This window comes from Rhinopithecus roxellana, chromosome 12 (genome assembly GCF_007565055.1).
Source record: "Rhinopithecus roxellana isolate Shanxi Qingling chromosome 12, ASM756505v1, whole genome shotgun sequence".
Taxonomy (NCBI): Eukaryota; Metazoa; Chordata; class Mammalia; order Primates; family Cercopithecidae; genus Rhinopithecus; species Rhinopithecus roxellana.
In genome coordinates, this window is record NC_044560.1 from 63,725,893 (window position 1) to 63,744,024 (window position 18,132).

Genomic DNA, 18,132 nt, shown 5'->3' on the forward strand with positions numbered 1-18,132 from the left:
AGCCATAGTCATAATGATTGAAGATAAGGAACAAAGATGAAAATACAAGCAAAAATAGAAGCCACACTAAGAAATCTGTGACTTCTTAGAACACATTGTGATGATTCTCTGAATAAATATATTTACTGGTATATACCCAACACAATATTAGAATATTAGGGCACACAAGTTCTCTTTTAAAATAGATTTAAAGATAAATTTACCTTTAAGATTTAAAGATACATATATATATGAAGATACATACACATATATATATATATCTTCATATGTGGGGGTGATAATTGTAGTATTTGTCACAGCAGTGAAATGAAGATTTTATTATAAAAATTATTTAGCAATTTGCCTGGCACTACTAATAAGCGCTCAAAGCACTAGTTTGCTACTATTGCTAATTATCATTATCATTATTATATATGTGAGAGATACATATAAGGGCATAATTATAATTTTATACTATGATAAGAATAGAAGAATTAACATTTCAAGTCTTTTAAAGAATGAACACAGTTTTTCCAGATGGAGAGGAGGTAAAGAGCATTCATGGATTCCCCATGTGTTTTACCTAAACTTGACTTGTTTTCAAAAAGTCGCTGAGACCACAATTATTTTACTGAGAAACTGCTTTTGAATTGACCATGTCCGCACAAACTAATCATTCAACAGATAATTGAGTACCAAATCTATGAAATATGCAGAGAAAGTGTAGACAGGCTTTCAGCTGGTTTTCCTACTCCACATTCTCTCTTCTTTAGCATACTTTTCATGAGGTTGACCCAGTAATCTCCCTAAAGTGCAGTTTTCATCATGCTGTAACTGCTGGAGGACATATAGTGGTTTTTGAATGCTTGCTGTATCAAGCCCAAACAACTCTATGTAGCTTCAAGGATCCTCGACAGTCTTGCAATTCACAGTATGGCATCAGCACCAACATCACCTGGGAACTCGTTAGAAATAAATAATCTCACACCTCAATCCGGACCTATTAAATTAGGTTCGTCATTTTAACAAGATCCCCAGGTATGCACACTCGAGTTTAAGAAACATTTCTTTACAATATCCTTTAATCTAAACCAAACAAAATCACTAACCCATACACAACCCAGTCTTATCAAGAAGAATTAAATCTTTTCACTAATGTCTCTGCATCCAAAGCAATCCCTTTGCTTATGCTCTTAACTCCACTGGAAATACCTTATTTACTTCACATCTACTATCTAACTATCATCCATTCTTGAAGACCATTGAAGTCTTACATCTTCCATGAAACTAAGACCATTTCAAAGTACGCTAATCTTGTTGAATACTTCTTGCACTTAGGACAACACCAATTCCATTCTTCTTTTATCATTCATTCATTCATTCATTATTCATTGAATATGCATTTTCTTAATGCTCTTTATTATTTACCTGACATTGTTGCATTGGCCACAATAAAACAAGAATGCAAGACTTTCCCTACTCTGTCAGTTCCCAATGAGAGCTATCATGGTTCAGTAGAGATGTCTTAAGTTCCACAGGCAAGAGGTACAAGTGGGTAGATGTGAGGGTGCAAGACCATATTGCATAAAGCCACATAATTTGTGCTTTTTTGTTAAAACTACTTAATGGAAATAATACTGTTAAAATATATTAAAACCTTTTGTAGTTTAAAACAGATGAACTACTTTAACTCTTAGGGACATGACAAAGAGATGTTGTGTTTTCATTGTTTCATGTTAATTTTCCCTCCTATAGATAGTTGTGATGTTTTTTATAGGCCAGCAATATGTCTTTCTCCATTCATTCAACAAATAACAGAATTTTAAAATAGCTCCTATTTGTCCTTTTTTCTGACTCCTTAAATTTTAGACAGATAGGCACTAAATAAATACTTGTTGATTGAAGACACTCTTTGATCTCAAGTTGGGGACTAGGTTTACACACGTGGAACTACCATTGCAGAAATGCAGCCGCCCTTTCATCCTACTGTTATTCATGACATAAGGAAACGTTCATGAAGTTGTAGTGACACTTTGGTTTACTAGGAGTGTCTTTTGGATCAAAAAGTTCCTCCAGGGTGCCATGGAAATTTCTGTTTCTTTGTAGCTAATGTTTGCTATCACCAGAGACTGTGTTGGAGTACAGCCAACCAAATGGAATTGGCTAATAAAAGCTTTTGTGGGTGAGCATTTGGAAACAAGCTTCATGACCATTTGCTAGCAAAACCTCAGCAGGAGGAATTTTAACCAACCTAAGTTAATGTAAAGGTTTGATTTGAAAGGGTCTGGAGGGGCAGGGGAAATAAAATGCTTAATGAAGTATGTAACATCCCATATTCTTTAATAGTAAAAATAAAAGTGTTAAAGCAAACTAAATATGGCCTGGGAGGGACCCTGTACTTCTATATTTGAGTCCTTGTGGATGAACTGTAACCTAGATTAATAGTCAGATAAAATTGAAAACCTAACTTAGGAGTATGAGCCTGTAACAATAACTGAGCCTTGGCCAATCACAGTGGCCACATTTCAGCCACTCATAGACTGCTAAGTGTTCAAACTGTGTTCAAATAAGGTAAACACTAACCTGTAACCAATCCAGCTGTTTCTGTACCTCACTGCCAATTTCTGTACCTGATTTCCCTTTTTTGTCTGTAACTCTTCTTCCATCACGTGGCTACGCTGCAGTCTCTGTGAATCTGCTGTGAATCTGGGGCTGCCTGATTCACAGATCGTTCATTGCTCAATTAAACTACTTTAAAGTTAATTCGGCTGAAGTTTTTATTTTGTCAAAAGTTAGCTTTTCTTGTTGCAAAACTACTCATCAGCTCTTTAGGTAGAAACAGATACTTAGGCAGACAGCCAGTCTTTGAAAGGGCAGAAACTCCAAGCAGCTGCACTGGAGTACATACAGTAAGGTTCAATACTATGCAAGACCGTCAGTGAGTCCCTTGGTTCCTTCAGTGTGATTCAGGAGTGGGGTCACACAAGGAAACTTCAAAACCAAACTAAGTAAAAACACGATTTCCAAGGAACATAAACTATAACTTTATACGATCAAATGTTACATGAAAAATACACATTACTTTGATTCAAAAATCAGCAATTACTTTATATTTATAACCTTCAAATTGGTTACAACATTCCTTTATCTTATTCAGCATTCTTGCTGAAGATGAGCTTTCCCACATGAAGTGCAATTTTGTCTTCAACTTTTAATTCCTCTGGATACAGAAGAAAAGCTCTGGGCCCTTAATTGAGCAATTATTATTTCTTAAGTGAACATAGAGTTTGAGGATGGTGCCAAAATCTTCCTTTCATCCAGAGAACAAGTCTAACATAAGCAGCAGCATAAGTGTTGTCTGGCGGCACCCCAGTTTTAGGTACAAGAGCCAAGTCAAGACTGAAAGGGGAACTCATTCCTCACTTCTACTCACTCCCTGGCATCTCCTAAGGTTCTTGAATGAATGCCAATTAGGGCCAATTTGTATGTCCCCTTGGAGGTTTTAGATAACTTCACTAAGACTTATTTGTTTTTCTCATTTAGTCTGTTTCTCCAGAGTAGGATTTGCAAACTTGCTGCTGAATATGCTGTTTGCAGTTCATTGCTAGGTTTCCATACTGACATAAAGCATTGGTATTTGAAAAATTCATTAAGAAGTGGCTCACCTTAATTCCTAGATCTAAATCTGTGGCGTGGTTCTATCACCTTTTCTACAATGTTGTCTCAGAATTTAAGAACAGAAAATCAAGAGTTCATATGCTAACATTTCCTGGAATATGCCTACACAAAGGATTCCTGCTTCATGACTTGTGCCATTGTTTAAGCTATTCTAATTGTTTTCAAGTTTTAAATATAGATCTGGAATTCAATTCTCAGGAACTCCTATCATTTGTCTTAGTTTTCTAAGACATTTACTGTCTCCATTACATAAAAAGACCTTCAAATATTTGAAGATAGGTTCCATGCTTCCTTTATATGTATATATACTTTTAATTAAACTTCTCTTATTCTTTCCGCTACTCCTAAGGTTACAAGGCTTCCAAACTGTAACATGAATGAGAAGTTAGCTTTTTCAATAAGCACATTTTGAATACAGTCTGCTAATACTGACCTCAATTATAGTTAAAAATATATAAGACCTGCACTTTAAATATAATCTTTTCAAGGTTTGATTAGATTTTGATTGCTGTAATTAGTCATCTGTAACACATAAGACATAATCTAGAATTTGCTCTTTAAACATCAGAGTGATAAATCCAGCTACAGAAAGCATCTTTTTGGTTGCCTCTTAACGAAAATATTACTAGACCCTACTAAGTGGTGATTGAAAAAATATGCTGAAATATTACTGTCAGCTACTGGAGCAAAACTTCTCACCAGAGAACTATCACAACTTCAGGATAAAAATGATTGCTATCTAAATACAAATTTTAGCAGCTATTAAAACTGTTAGAAAGACCTTAGATCACTTTGCTTCTTAGAGTTTAAAAAATTTTTACTACACAGTATCAAATTAAAATGTAGTCACTGCTTGCAAAATTCAAAACATTTATGAAAGTATAATTAACTAATACTTTAAATGAGAATTCAGGACAGTTTGAATATTCCTTATATGCCCACAAAAATTTTTTCTAGTCTTTTACCAAATACTGAAGTGATGATTTGTCCAACAATGTAGATGTTTAATATTCACCAGTATCATCAACAACTTGACGCATCATGCTTTTACTTCTCATTAAAATTGCTGTATTACTGAAGGTTGACCAAATTTCCTTCATGCTTGGACATCTTTTTAGGTATAATATTCTACAGTTTTCCTCTTCTATCAGATTTTGCTTTATCTTTATTTCCCTTCCTTCTCTGACCCGTATTCAAGAAATAGAAAATGGCTCTTTGATGTGGCACTCCCAAGTATGTTCAGATAAAAGGTAAATAATTCAATAGACTTGTTGATGAGAATTGACATTTGAACACTGGAGGTTGTTTCCTTTACTCATACACTCTCCTAGTGAGGATAAGGGACCCAAGGTAGTGACCAGCAGGAGTGAGCTTCAAACTGGTGAAAAACTTCTAAAAAAAAGAAATGGTAGAGAAAATAGCAAAAAAATTTCTTTTTTAAATCAATGAAGTAGGGAAGTCCAAACATAGATTCTGATCAAGTCTTATACTTGTCCAATAGTTATAAGACTCTCTGAAAACATTTATATATGTGGGTGGAGGCAAGTTGCCCATTAAATTGTAAGAGGTGTTATCAGATTCATCAGGACTTGGTTGTAAATTTGACTACACAGTTTGGTTCATAGAGAAATGAGGAGAAAATATCTGATTAAAGTGTGCATTGCTGCTAAGGCAACTGAATGTTGCCATAGCAATTGAGATGAAATGTGCAAGAAGTGAGATAATTAAATCTAACCCCTTTAGTAGTTTTGACAGTCAATGCACTGCCAATAGAAAAAGTTATCTACAGTATTAAGATAAAACACATTCCTCATGGAATGTCTCCTTACTAGTATTTTGTTGTTTCTTTTCTAAATACATTGCTTTAGGTGTCTAATTTGAATGTTCTCTTTTAATAGTCAAATACAGTTTTGACCTTGGTCTGCCTAGACTTTCTGCTGGTTTATTATATCATGGGAACAGACATCTATAAAAAATATCTATTTTTTTCCCCTCTAGTTCTTTAAAAAAGTATACTAAAGCCAAAGCTGTCACATTTGAGCTTAGAATTCAATAATACTAGAACGTGCTGCCCTGCCCGCTTCAGGAGCTGGTGCTTAAAAATACTCTTTTTTTTTTTTAGCAGATTGATATGAGTTATAATATCAAAATTGATATTCTTAGAAATAAGTTCATGTAAATAGTTTTCTAGTTTAAAATTTTTAATAGAGCTTCCTTAAAAATCAGTAATAATAAAGTTAGTTCTATGTTTGAAATGTTTTAAAATACAAAAATTAAGTCCCAGCTTGATTAGCTGCATAAAAATCAGTATATACAACATTTTGAAAGAAATTGTTAATATTTATAATTAAATACAAACTAATCATTTCCTTAAACTATTGTCATAGGGAGAATTCCTGAATCATTACAGAATTTGACTTCCATATTTAGTATTCAAATTTTTAAGACAAAAATTGTCTAAAAAAGAAGATTTTTCTATGTGAAAATCTAAGTAGGACATCCTTCAAATCCCACTTTTATTCTTCAACAACAAAAACAACAACAAAAACCAACTTTTTAATTTGGGAACATTAGTGTTTATAGTTTGAAATTTTAGCTAGTTTTCATTTACAGAAACAATATATTTCCTGGGAATAATGATTCCAAAGATATCTTAACACATCATAATGTTTATTCAAAATTACTTCACTAGAGAAAACTTCTAAAGGTCTGAAATATCGCTATTAAGAAAATTCAAGCAAATCTCTTTCATATATATCTACTAAAATTTCCTTAGCTATTATATAGTTTTGATAGAGAGAAATGAACTCAGTGTATTTTTCTCCAAATTAGGTTTTTATACTTTAAAAAACTGATCAATATTAATAGCATTAATTATCAGGATGTGAGAAAAGCATATTTTCCCTTAAAGAGTTTTAGGTATAGCTGTCTCATCTCTATTAATAAAAAATTCAAATGAGCTGAAGGGCTGAGTGAAAAAAAATATATTGACAATGTTCTCCTAATTCTACAGTATTTCTTTTGTGGAAAATAAAATAGTTTATTCCTGTATTTGAAAGTACTTATCAAAACAAGTGCTTAATCCTATGGTAGCTCTGTCCATAGTTATATAATATATGTTCAAGAATTCTTAGAACACTGATTTGTGTTTTCTGTTATAGATTTACTTTATTTTTGTTTTGCTGCTGATGCATTACATTTGGCAGTTAGGATCCCTGTGGATGGAGGTATAATAAATAATAATATTTTCTTTACTTTCCAGGGTATTTATGGCACAATGAAAAATTTCATCTTTCCCAGAATGGTAAGTAAAGAGTTCTTTCTGTATTTGATAGTACTGAACACAAACAAGAAAAGGTGAATTGTTATAATAAAACTGGAGTATCATTCACTAAATGTATTCAGTCATCTGATAATTATAATGTAGCTTATACTTTTGCAAATAAATGGATGCTGTATTCAAATTCTATAATTATTCCAAAATTCTCACCAAATATACTACAGGATTTTCACAGGAAATATAAGGTTTTGCTTTCTCTGTTGGATTGCAGTTGATCATAGTAGATCCAACATTTTGTTTTCTGGGGTAATTCATTTTAAAATATATACAGATATAGAAATAAATGTGGTTTACATTCCATGAGCAGAAAAAGAATGTTATCTGTGATACAAATTGAGAGTTGGTAAGAGTCCTTTGGAATTTTTACTGTTACATAAAAACTGATTGTAATTTATGTTTGACTGGGGCTTTGCAGCATCTGTGAATTTTAAAATATTTATTTTCTAAAAGTATATATCATAACTTCCAGGCAAGCTAGCCACTATATGATTTTGGTTAAACGTAAAGTTTTTTTGTCTTTATATTTTTATGACCTAAACAGGAAATAGTTTTAGTCTTTATCATAACCTCTTTACAATTCAAATACTAAAAATTAATCTTATTAAATGGGAAAGGTCAGTGTAAAGTGATATTTCCTAGGTAGTTATTACTGTCTCCTATGATGCTCTTTATTTTTCCAGCGGTTTAAGAGTATTCCCTATAAAAAGAAGGAATTTCTCCCTGTAGAAAAAAAATCACTTTGACATCAGAGTGTTACGTTAAGTGAAAAAGCAGGGTACAGAACTACATACATTACATGTTGTGTGCATGTGCGCTTATATATGGAGAGGAGAGAGACTTGGTAGTATATCTTAGGCTTAGAAAAAAGACACAAAAGTCCGGGCGCGGTGGCTCATGCCTGTCGTCTCCGCACTTTGGGAGGCCGAGGTGGGTGGATCACGAGGTCAGAAGATGGAGACCATCCTGGCTAACATGGTGAAACCCCGTCTCTACTAAAAATACAAAAAATTAGCCAAGCGTGGTGGCGGGCACCTGTAATCCCAGCTGCTAGGGAGGCTGAGGCAGGAGAATGGCAGGAACCCCGGAGGCAGAGCTTGCAGTGAGCCGAGATCGCACCACTGCACTCCAGCCTGGGCGACAGAGCCAGACTCCGTCTCAAAAAAAAAAAAAAAAAAAAAAAGGCCGGGCGCGGTGGCTCAAGCCTGTAATCCCAGCACTTTGGGAGGCTGAGACGGGCGGATCACGAGGTCAGGAGATCCAGACCATCCTGGCTAATACGGTGAAACCCCGTCTCTACTAAAAAATACAAAAAACTAGCCAGGCGACGAGGCGAGCGCCTGCAGTCCCAGCTACTGGGGAGGCTGAGACAGGAGAATGGCGTGAACCCGGGAGGCGGAGCTTGCAGTGAGTTGAGATCCGGCCACTGCACTCCAGCCTGGGCGGCAGAGCAAGACTCCGTCTCAAAAAAAAAAAAAGAAAAGAAAAAGAAAAGAAAAAGGAAAAAAGACACAAAAGGTACACAAAAGAATGGGAATATAAGTAGTTTCATAGTCTTAATTCTTCATTTTTTGCATTTCCTATAATTAAATATATATATTATTTTTATAACTAGAACAAAAACATTATTTGAATAATAAGCTATTCAAAAGAGTGTATTACTAAATAAATACGTATATATAAAATTGGGAAATACTTCTTTGTGCCAACTGCATAACCAATTAAAAAAAAATCTTCAGCTGGGCATGGTAGCTCACGCCTGTAATCCCAACACTTTGAGAGGCCAAGGCAGGTGAATCACCTGAGGTCAGGAGTTTGAAACCAGCCTGGCCAACATGGTGAAACTCCATCTCTACTAAAAATATAAAAATTAGCTGGGTGTGGTGGCGAGTGCCTATAATCCCAGCTACTTGGGAGGCTGAGGCAACAGAATCGCTTGAACCCAGGAGGCAGAGGTTGCAGTGAGCCAAGACTGTACCACTGCACTCCAGCCTCGGGGACAGCGCAAGACTCAGTCTCAAAAAAAAAAAAAAAGGCGGGTGCGGTGGCTCACGCCTGTAATCCCAGCACTTTGGTAGGCCAAGTTGGGCAGATCACAAGGTCAGGATTTCGAGACCAGCCTGGCCAATATGGCGAAACACCTTCTCTATTAAAAATATAAAAATTGGCCAGGCTTAGTGGCACGCCTGTAGTCCCAGCTACTCGAGAGACTGAGGCAGGACAAAAGAAGTGGAGGTTGCAGTGAGCTGAGATTGCACCACTGCACTCCAGCCTGGGCAACAGAGCGAGACTCCGTCAAAAAAAAAAAAAAAAAAAAGTAGATAACGAGGCAAATATAAAGAAATTTTATCAAAAAATTGCTTTTAACCTAAAATAATGTTAATAAATCATTTATTAATAATAATAATAAATGGCACTATTAGAATATTTTTGATATTAAAAATTCTGCTCCAGCAATTTATTATAGGGCAGTACTTAGCATAAATGTATAAATTTTAGTTATATCTCTCTTGACACTTTAATTCTCTAGAACTAAGCCAAAAATTTTAGAAGACATTTAGGAAAAAAGTCTCTAGCATGCATCTAATATTGTTCACATAAATGCTTCCCAAGTTTTTCTTTCCATCCTATTAGTTCTTAGTTTACATAAAATTTCAACAGAAATGTTTCTCTAATTATGTAGCCAAAAACTAGAAGGATTCTAGGAGGAATGCATTGAGGAGTTAAAGGGTATTTTCAGCTACTCACCAACAGTAAGAATTGAGGGACAAAGATTAGCTGTATGATTTTCAGTAAGATACATCATATATGTGGGTTTAAAATTCCTGAGTGGTTACAGGGTTATACTATAAGATTTTTTAAATAAATCTTAAATTTCTTTCTAGCCCAAGAATTTTACAATAAAATTACATATCCTTAAACTGAATATACATAGCATAAAATAACATTGAGAGACTTGGAGTCATTAGAATGAAAAAGACTGTAATGATTAAAGGGGTAAATTTCATTCATTTGTAAAATTCACATAAATGAAAGTCTCATCCATATTTCGCTGAAAGTCTTGTCCAATTGTATTGTGTAAATAAGAGATTATATATTGTGTATTTTGATAATATTCCTTCTATATTACTATTTTTAAAATGTACCAAAAATTTTAACCTGAATTTTCTCACTTTACTCTGAATGAGATAACATTGTAAATGACCTATAAGACCTATAAGATAAAATCTAGCAACAATCTTTCCTAAACAGTGGGGAGCCAAATTCACACTGATTTGTATATGAAAATTTATATTTCTTTCTTTTTTTTATTTTTTATTTTTTTGAGACAGAGTCTTGCTCTGTTGCTCAGGCTAGAGTGCAGTGGCACTATCTCAGCTCACTGCCAGTTCTGCCTCCCAGGTTCACGCCATTTTCCTGCCTCAGCCTCCCAAATAGCTGGGACTACAGGCACTCACCACCATGCCCAGCTAATATTTTGTATTTTTAGTAGAGATGGGGTTTCACCGTTTTAGCCAGGATGGTCTCCATCTCCTGACCTCGTGATCCACCCACCTTGGCCTCCCAAAGTCCTGGGATTACAGGCGTGAGTCACCACACCCAGCTGGAAATTTATATTTTTAATAGGTTTAGACTGCCAGATTACTAATTTGATATACTGGGATCAAATATTTAAATATATAATTTCTTTTTTTGCATCTACTCCGTAAACTCTTTAGTCCAACATATCATGACATTTTAGAAGAAAAATGAACGAAATTAACCTCTTGTCTATAACCAAAATCAGGGACAATGTAACAAATTATTGAATAAATAAAATATTGCTCATTCAAACTATTTATTTCTGATTTGTAAGTGTGCTAATTTAACCAAACAGACAAAGTTCTGAATACTATGTAAACTAAATTGAAATGCAAATACATATTTTATTGACAGGTATTATTAAAGCTGAACTTTAAAACAGAATAAATCTTCAGCCATCCAATTTTTTCTAAGATATTGATGAGAAAATAAAATAAATATTTTAATGTAATTAATCTACCCTTCAACAAAATAGATCCTTTCATTTCCAATTCTGGTTGTACTTAATGAATAAAGGTTGAATGCATATTTATGTTAATAGTCATGATATATACACTTCAAAGAACAAAAGTAAAACATACTTAATTTCTGAAAATGTTAATAATGATTTATTACCTTATTTCATTAAGGACAAAAGCTCCACATTATAGTCAGCTATAGCCAAGAGTCATTATGTCATTAATCTTAAAATTTCACAAGTTTCCAATTTATCAAGTGTTAATTTTTAGGTCAGACAATAATAGTATAAAATAATGTTAATTGGCCAACAGGTTGATTACTTTTAAGATGTGAAAAAAGCAAAGATAAAAACAGTCCTCTCCTTTTCCTTCAATTAAAATTGCATGCAATTATTCTTGTAGATTATAGATCTCTTTTGGGATTTCTGGTTTCATACAACTTTTTGGTTCATTTCACAGGAATAATATTCATTTTAATTAGCAAAAAAACAATTGATGAGCTTTTTTACAAGAGGGAGTTCACTCTGAGCGCTTATCACTGCCGCTAGATTATCCTGTTTTTTTTTTTTTTTTTTTTTTTTTTTTAACAGTCTTGCTTTTAAAGCAGTTAGTTGAATATGTTATCTGTTAGTAGCCATTGCCTTTGAAGACAGAGTATCTTTCTTGATGAGTGGTTAGCCCATTTTGTTTTATTCTCCCAACTTTCCTAAACAATATCGTTAAGTTGGTTTCTGAAATGATTTATTGCCATTTTATATCTTTGAATACACAAATCAAAATTTTTAGAAGTAAATAGATATTTTTGATGCATTACTGAATTGTATTACATAGTTTAGAGGGTTAAACTACTTCCTTTGAAATTCTAAAAAATATCTAGTAGCTAAAAAAATAAAATTTCTAATACATATATAAGAAATACAGGCCTGGGCATGGTGGCTTATGCCTGTAATCCCAGCACTTTGGGAGGCTGAGGTGGGCAGATCACCTGAGGTCGGGAGTTCAAGACCAGCCTGACCAACATAAAGAAACCCTGTCTCTACTAAAAATACAAAATTAGCCGGGCATGGTGGCACATGCCTATAATCCCAGCTACTCAGGAGGCTGAGGCAGGAGAATCACTTGAACCCAGGAGGCGGAGATTGCGGTGAGCCAATATTGTGCCATTGCACGCCAGCCTGGGCAACAAGAGCAAAACTCTGTCTCAAAAAGAAAAAAAAGAAAAAGAAAAAGAAAAAGAAATACAGATCATGAATACTTGTGTACCACCAACCAGTTCAAGACAAACACATCAAAATGCCCTTTCAAGCTTTTAGTGTACCCTTCTACAATTCTTTAACTCTTCTTTAATCCGAGCTAAACATTATCCTCAATTTTCTCTATCCTTTGCTTTTCTTTATAATTTTACCTCATGTATTTGCATCCTGAAATATATAATTCTTGTTTATGTTTTGCCACAATATGTAAATAGAAAGTTCTATTTATCTATGACTCTTCTACTCAACATTAGGTTCTTGCGTTTCAACCCTTTGAAGCACATAGGTATAATTAGTTTACACTTGTATAGTATTCTAGTGTATGATTTATTAGTCTTCCTTTAACACTAATGGATATTTGGGTTGTCTTCAGTTTTTATTTTTATTATTATTACACACAGTGCTTCTATGACCAGTCTTGCAAATTTATAAGTGGATATGTGCAAAAATGTATATAGGGCAGTGATTCTTAACCTGGGATGATTTTGCTCCCTAGAGAATACTTAGCAATATCTGCATTATTACTTGTCATAACTAGAAAGTGCTACTAAATGTCCCCAGTTAATGATAAACATCCTGTAAAGCACAGGATAGCCCCGCAAACAAATAATTATCTGGCCTAAAATGCTAATAGCATGAGGTTAAAAGATCAGTCTCTAGATGCCTGGTTAAAAATGAAATTGCGGCTGGACATGGTGGCTCATGCTTGTAATCTTAGCACTTTGGGAGATTGAGGCAGGATGATCACTTAAACCCAGGAGGAGTTCAAGATCAGCCTGGGCAACATGGTGAAACCCCATCTCTATGAAAAATACAAAAATATGCCAGGCATGGTGGCAAATGCCTGTAGTCCCAGCTACCCGGGAGGCTGGGGTGGGAGGGACAATGGAGCTTGAGAGGTCAAGGCTGCAGTGAGCTGTGATCACACCACTTCACTTTAGCCTGGATCAAGTGAGATCCTGTCTCAAAAAAATAATAAAAAAAAAAAAAGGGAAAGAAAAGAAAAGAAATTTGCTGGGTCATGGAGTATGAAAAATTTCAAATTTATTAGATAATTCCCAGCTGTTGTACATAGTATAAATGTTATACTCCTACTAGGAATATAAAGATAAATATTATGATTTCTCTATATCCTAGTTAGCACTTAATATTGTAAAATACTTAAATGTATTTATTTTTATTATTTTTAGAGACAAGATCTCACTTTGTTGCCTAGGCTGGAGTGCAGTGGTGCCATCTCAGCTCACCATAACCTCGAACTCCTGGGCTCAAGTGATCCTCCTACCTCAACTTCCTGAGTAACTAGGACTACAGACTCATACCACCACAACCAGTCAATTATTAAAATTTTTTGTGTAGACAGGGGTCTCACTATGTTGCCAGGGCTGGTCTTGAACTCCTGACCTCAAGCGGTACTCCCAGCTATAACCTGCTGAGGTTATATAAAACTATAAAAATATAGTTTTAATTTTCAGTTATTTGATTACTAATGAGATTGAGCACATTTTCTCATTTTGTTGACAATTAGCATTTCCTGTTCTATGAGGTACCTTTTTTTTTTTTTTTTTTTGAGACAGGGTCTCACTGTATTGCCCAGGCTGGAGTGCAGTGGTACAATCACAGCTCACTGCAGCCTCAACCTCCAGTGCTCAAGCAATCCTCTGGCCTCAGCCTCCCAACCGGCTGGGATTACAGGCGCGTACCACATGCCCAGCTAATTTTTAAAATTTTTATGTAGACAGGGTCTCACTATGTTGTTTAGGCTGGTCTCAAACTCCCGAGCTCAAGCAATCCTCCTGCCTCAGCCTCTCAAAGTGCTGGTATTACAGGTGTGAGCCATAGCACCCAGCTTTCTTTTTAACCAATTTTAAAAATTAGGCCAGGCAAGGTGGCTCACGCCTGTAATCCCAGCATTTTGGGAGGCCAAGGCAGGCAGACTATTTGAGGTCAGGAGTTTGAGACCAGCCTGGCCAACGTGGTGAAACCCCATCTCTACTAAAAAAAAAAAAAAAAATACAAAAAATTAGCCAGGCGCATGCCACCCAGGCTGGAGTGCAATGGCACGATCTCAGCTCACTGCAACCTCCACCTCCCAGGTTCAAGTTATTCTCCTGCCTCAGCCTCCCAAGTAGCTGGGATTACAGGCACCCAGCTAATTTTCATATTTTTAGTAGAGGCAGGGTTTCACACCATTTTGGCCAGGCTGGTCTTGAACCCCTGACCTCAGGTGATCTGCCTGCCTCAGCCTCCCAAAGTGCTGGGATTACAGGCATGAGCCACTGCACCGAGAGTTTTATTTGTTGTTGTTGTTGTTGTTGTTGTTGTTGTTTTGAGACGGAGTCTCGCTCTATCACCCAGGCTGGAGTGCAGTGGCATGATCTCTGCTCACTGCAACCTCTGCCTTCCGGGTTCAAGCGATTCCCCTGCCTCGGCCTCCCAAGTAGCTGGGAGTACAGGCACCCGCCACCATACCCGGCTAATTTTTGTATTTTTAGTAGAGATGGGGCTTCAGCATATTGGCCAGGATGGTGTCGAACTCTTGACCTTGTAAACCACCAGCCTTGGCTTCCCAAACTGCTGGGATTACAGGCACGAACCACCGTGCCTGGCCGCCTTTTTTCAATAATGTTGTGCTTTTTCTTTTTTCTTTCTTTCTTTTTTTTTTTTTTTTTTAGATGGAGTTTTGTTCTTGTTGCCCAGGCTGGAGTGCAATGGCGCGATCTTGGCTCACCGCAGCCTCCACCTCCTAGGTTCAAGCAATTCTCCTGCCTCAGCCTTCCGAGTAGCTGGGATTACAGGCATGCACCACCACGCCCAGCTAATTTTGTATTTTTAGTAGAGATGGGGTTTATCCATGTTGGTCAGGCTGGTCTCGAACTCCCAACCTCAGGTGATCCGTCCGCCTCGGCCTCCCAAAAGTGCTGGGATTATAGGCCTGAGTCATTGCCCCCGGCCAATAATGTTTTTCAAAAAGGTTTTATTCCCATGTAAATTTGTTAGATTTACTCTTAATTACTTTTTTACAAAATATTTTTAAATTATATATGTGTAGTTATTTACTTTTAAAAATAATTTGCTTCCATACATAGAAATACAATAAATTCTTATATTTTTATTTTTATTTGGGAAACTTAAACTTTCTTATTAATTCTCAAAACTTACATGTATTTTCTCTTGAATTTCCTATATTAACAATTTCTTTCATTCTAGCCCTTATACTTTCATTTTTTTCTACATACTCTAGTAACTAGACTTCTAGTCCAGTATTGTATAGAAATGATGATTATGGAAAACCTTGTGTTTTCCTGATTTTTAAAAGAAAGTAGTTTGAACAGCTCACCATTAAGTTGTTGGTTTTTTGTATATATCCTTTATAAAATTAAGGGATTTTTCTTTTATTTTTAGTTTGCTTTGAGTTTTTGTCTTCAATGAATATTGAATTTTATCAAATGTTTTCCCTACACTGATTTAGAGGATAATATGATTTTTCTCAGAAAGAATTGCTGAGCACCCTCTTTCACCTTAAAGACATTTACTGAATGTTCAGGGTGAATCTGAATTTCAGTTTTCATGTCCCTGCTAGCACAGGGGGAAAGCCTCAAAACCCAGAGCTTAGTGCTGGGATGCAAAATAGATATATCCTTATCATTAACCTTATCTACAAATAAATGCATCGCATAGAGGAGCGCAAGGAAAATTGCACGTCTGACTTCAATGTATAACTAAAGAAGAAAAAAATTCTCTTTTGAAAATTCATGATCATAAACCAGCCTTACTGTGTATTCAGCAAGAATTCACACATTCTCAATGGTCTAAAGAGTCCAAGATAAGAATCTAGTTACACTGGTCCTCAGTTGTACCTTTTGAATCAAAAGAAAACCCCTCAGGAGAGTCCAACCTTATCCTATCCCTCTAAGAATCCTCACAGATAAAATTCCAGGAGTATAAGCCCACAGTTAGAAATCACAAACACATTGGGAAAAAAAAAAAAAAAACGATGGTAAGTGAACAAGAATTAGCGGAAAAAGATTAAATGCAGAATCAGACTGATAAAAGACTTCAAACTTTGGAATTCCTTCATTCTTTTTTGCCCTCTTGCTTTTTTATTCTCAATCCCTTTTGCATGTAAAACTACATTTTAAAACATTTTATCCTTGGCTGGGCGCAGTGGCTTATGCCTGTAATCCCAGCACTTTGGGAGGCAGAGGCGGGCAGATCACCTGAGGTCAGGAGTTTGAGACCAGCCTGGCCAACATGGCGAAACCCCGTCTCTACTAAAAATACAAACATTAGCCGGGCATAGTGGCAGGCACCTGTAATCCGAGCTACTCAAGAGGCTGAGGCAGGAGAATCGCTGGGACCCAGGAGGTGGAAGTTCAGTGAGCCGAGATTGTGCCACTGCACTGCAGCCTGGGTGACAGAGCCAGACTCTATCTCAAAAAAAAAAAAAAAAAAAAAAAAATCCTTTAGTGTTTAATTTCATTGTTAATAACATATAAGCACTTCTGTGTGATAAAGTTAGAAATTAATAACACAGAAAAGTTTAACCTGTAAACTAAACGTAGTTGCTGACGTGGATTCTGATTATGACATTTATGTACCAAGCTATACAAGCTTTGGTGGAAAAAAAAAAAAAGTACAGGCTGGGCACCGTGGCTCACTCCCAGCACTGTGGGAGGCCAAGGCGGGTGGATCATCTGAGGTCAGGAGTTCGAGACCAGCCTGACCAACATAGTGAAACCTTGTCTCTCCTAATAATACAAACATTAGCCAGGTGTGGCGGCAGTCACCTGTAATCCCAGCTACTCAAGAGTCTGAGGCAGGAGAATCACTTAAACCCGTGAGGAAGAGGTTGCAGTGAGCTGAGATTGCACTACTGCATACCAGCCTGGGAGACAGAGCAAGACTCCATCTCAAAAAAAAAGAGTAGAAATAAGAATAAGTCCTTTTTTGTTTAGCTTAAACAAATAAGTGGCCAGGCGCGGTGCCTCAAGCCTGTAATCCCAGCACTTTGGGAGGCCGAGACGGGCGGATCACGAGGTCAGGAGATCGAGACCATCCTGGCTAACACGGTGAAACCCCGTCTCTACTAAAAAATACAAAAAACTAGCCAGGCGAGGTGGCGGGCGCCTGTAGTCCCAGCTACTCGGGAGGCTGAGGCAGGAGAATGGCGTAAACCCGGGAGGCGGAGCTTGCAGTGAGCTGAGATCCGGCCACTGCACTCCAGCCCGGGCGACAGAGCGAGACTCTGTCTCAAAAAAAAAAAAAAAAAAAAAAGGAAATATTTTATTAAATTAAAGATAGTAAAACATATGTTTATAAATATTACATAACTATAAACTTTAATATTTTTGTTTTCAAACTTTAATATTTTTGTAGACAGAAACCATTTAGCACAATACTAAAAATGATGTATATTATAAATTATTAGAATATGTTTTATTTCTGTAGCACATTTTTGCCCAAATCTCCTGGACTTTCAACTTTCTATTTGTGTTTTGACTTTTTTTTTAGAAAGGAGTTGTGTTCGCACTTGATCCCAAGCCCCTGATGGCGCTTATAGTGGGCAGTGGGCCAAAGCTGAGCTAATTGTAGTCTGTCTTATAATTTTTTAAACTGGAATTGTGGAACTGACTTTTAGGCAAAGGGAGAATATATCAATTGATGGATCCCAAGCAAGGCTGATTCCGAGCCTTAATTCCAGTTATTAAACTTCCTAGGGATCCATGAACCAGTAAATTGCCTGTGCTGAAACTTATTTGAGTTTCTGTAACTTGCTACCAAAATGGTCCTGATAACTACACTTATATAAAGAAAATTGAATTCTAAGATGGTTTCCTGCATG

At 36.1% G+C, this 18,132-nt stretch overlaps 1 protein-coding gene across 1 annotated transcript in view; it reads left to right on the plus strand.

Moving 5' to 3' along the window:
- The first annotated feature begins 6,938 nt into the window (after window positions 1–6,938).
- ADGRL2 (adhesion G protein-coupled receptor L2) overlaps window positions 6,939–18,132 on the plus strand; it is a 235,503-nt gene continuing 224,309 nt past the window's right edge. Inside the window, exon 1 of the mRNA XM_030912815.1 lies at window positions 6,939–6,961. The gene's annotated coding sequence lies outside the window, so the exon portion shown is untranslated. The remainder of the gene's footprint in view (window positions 6,962–18,132) is intronic.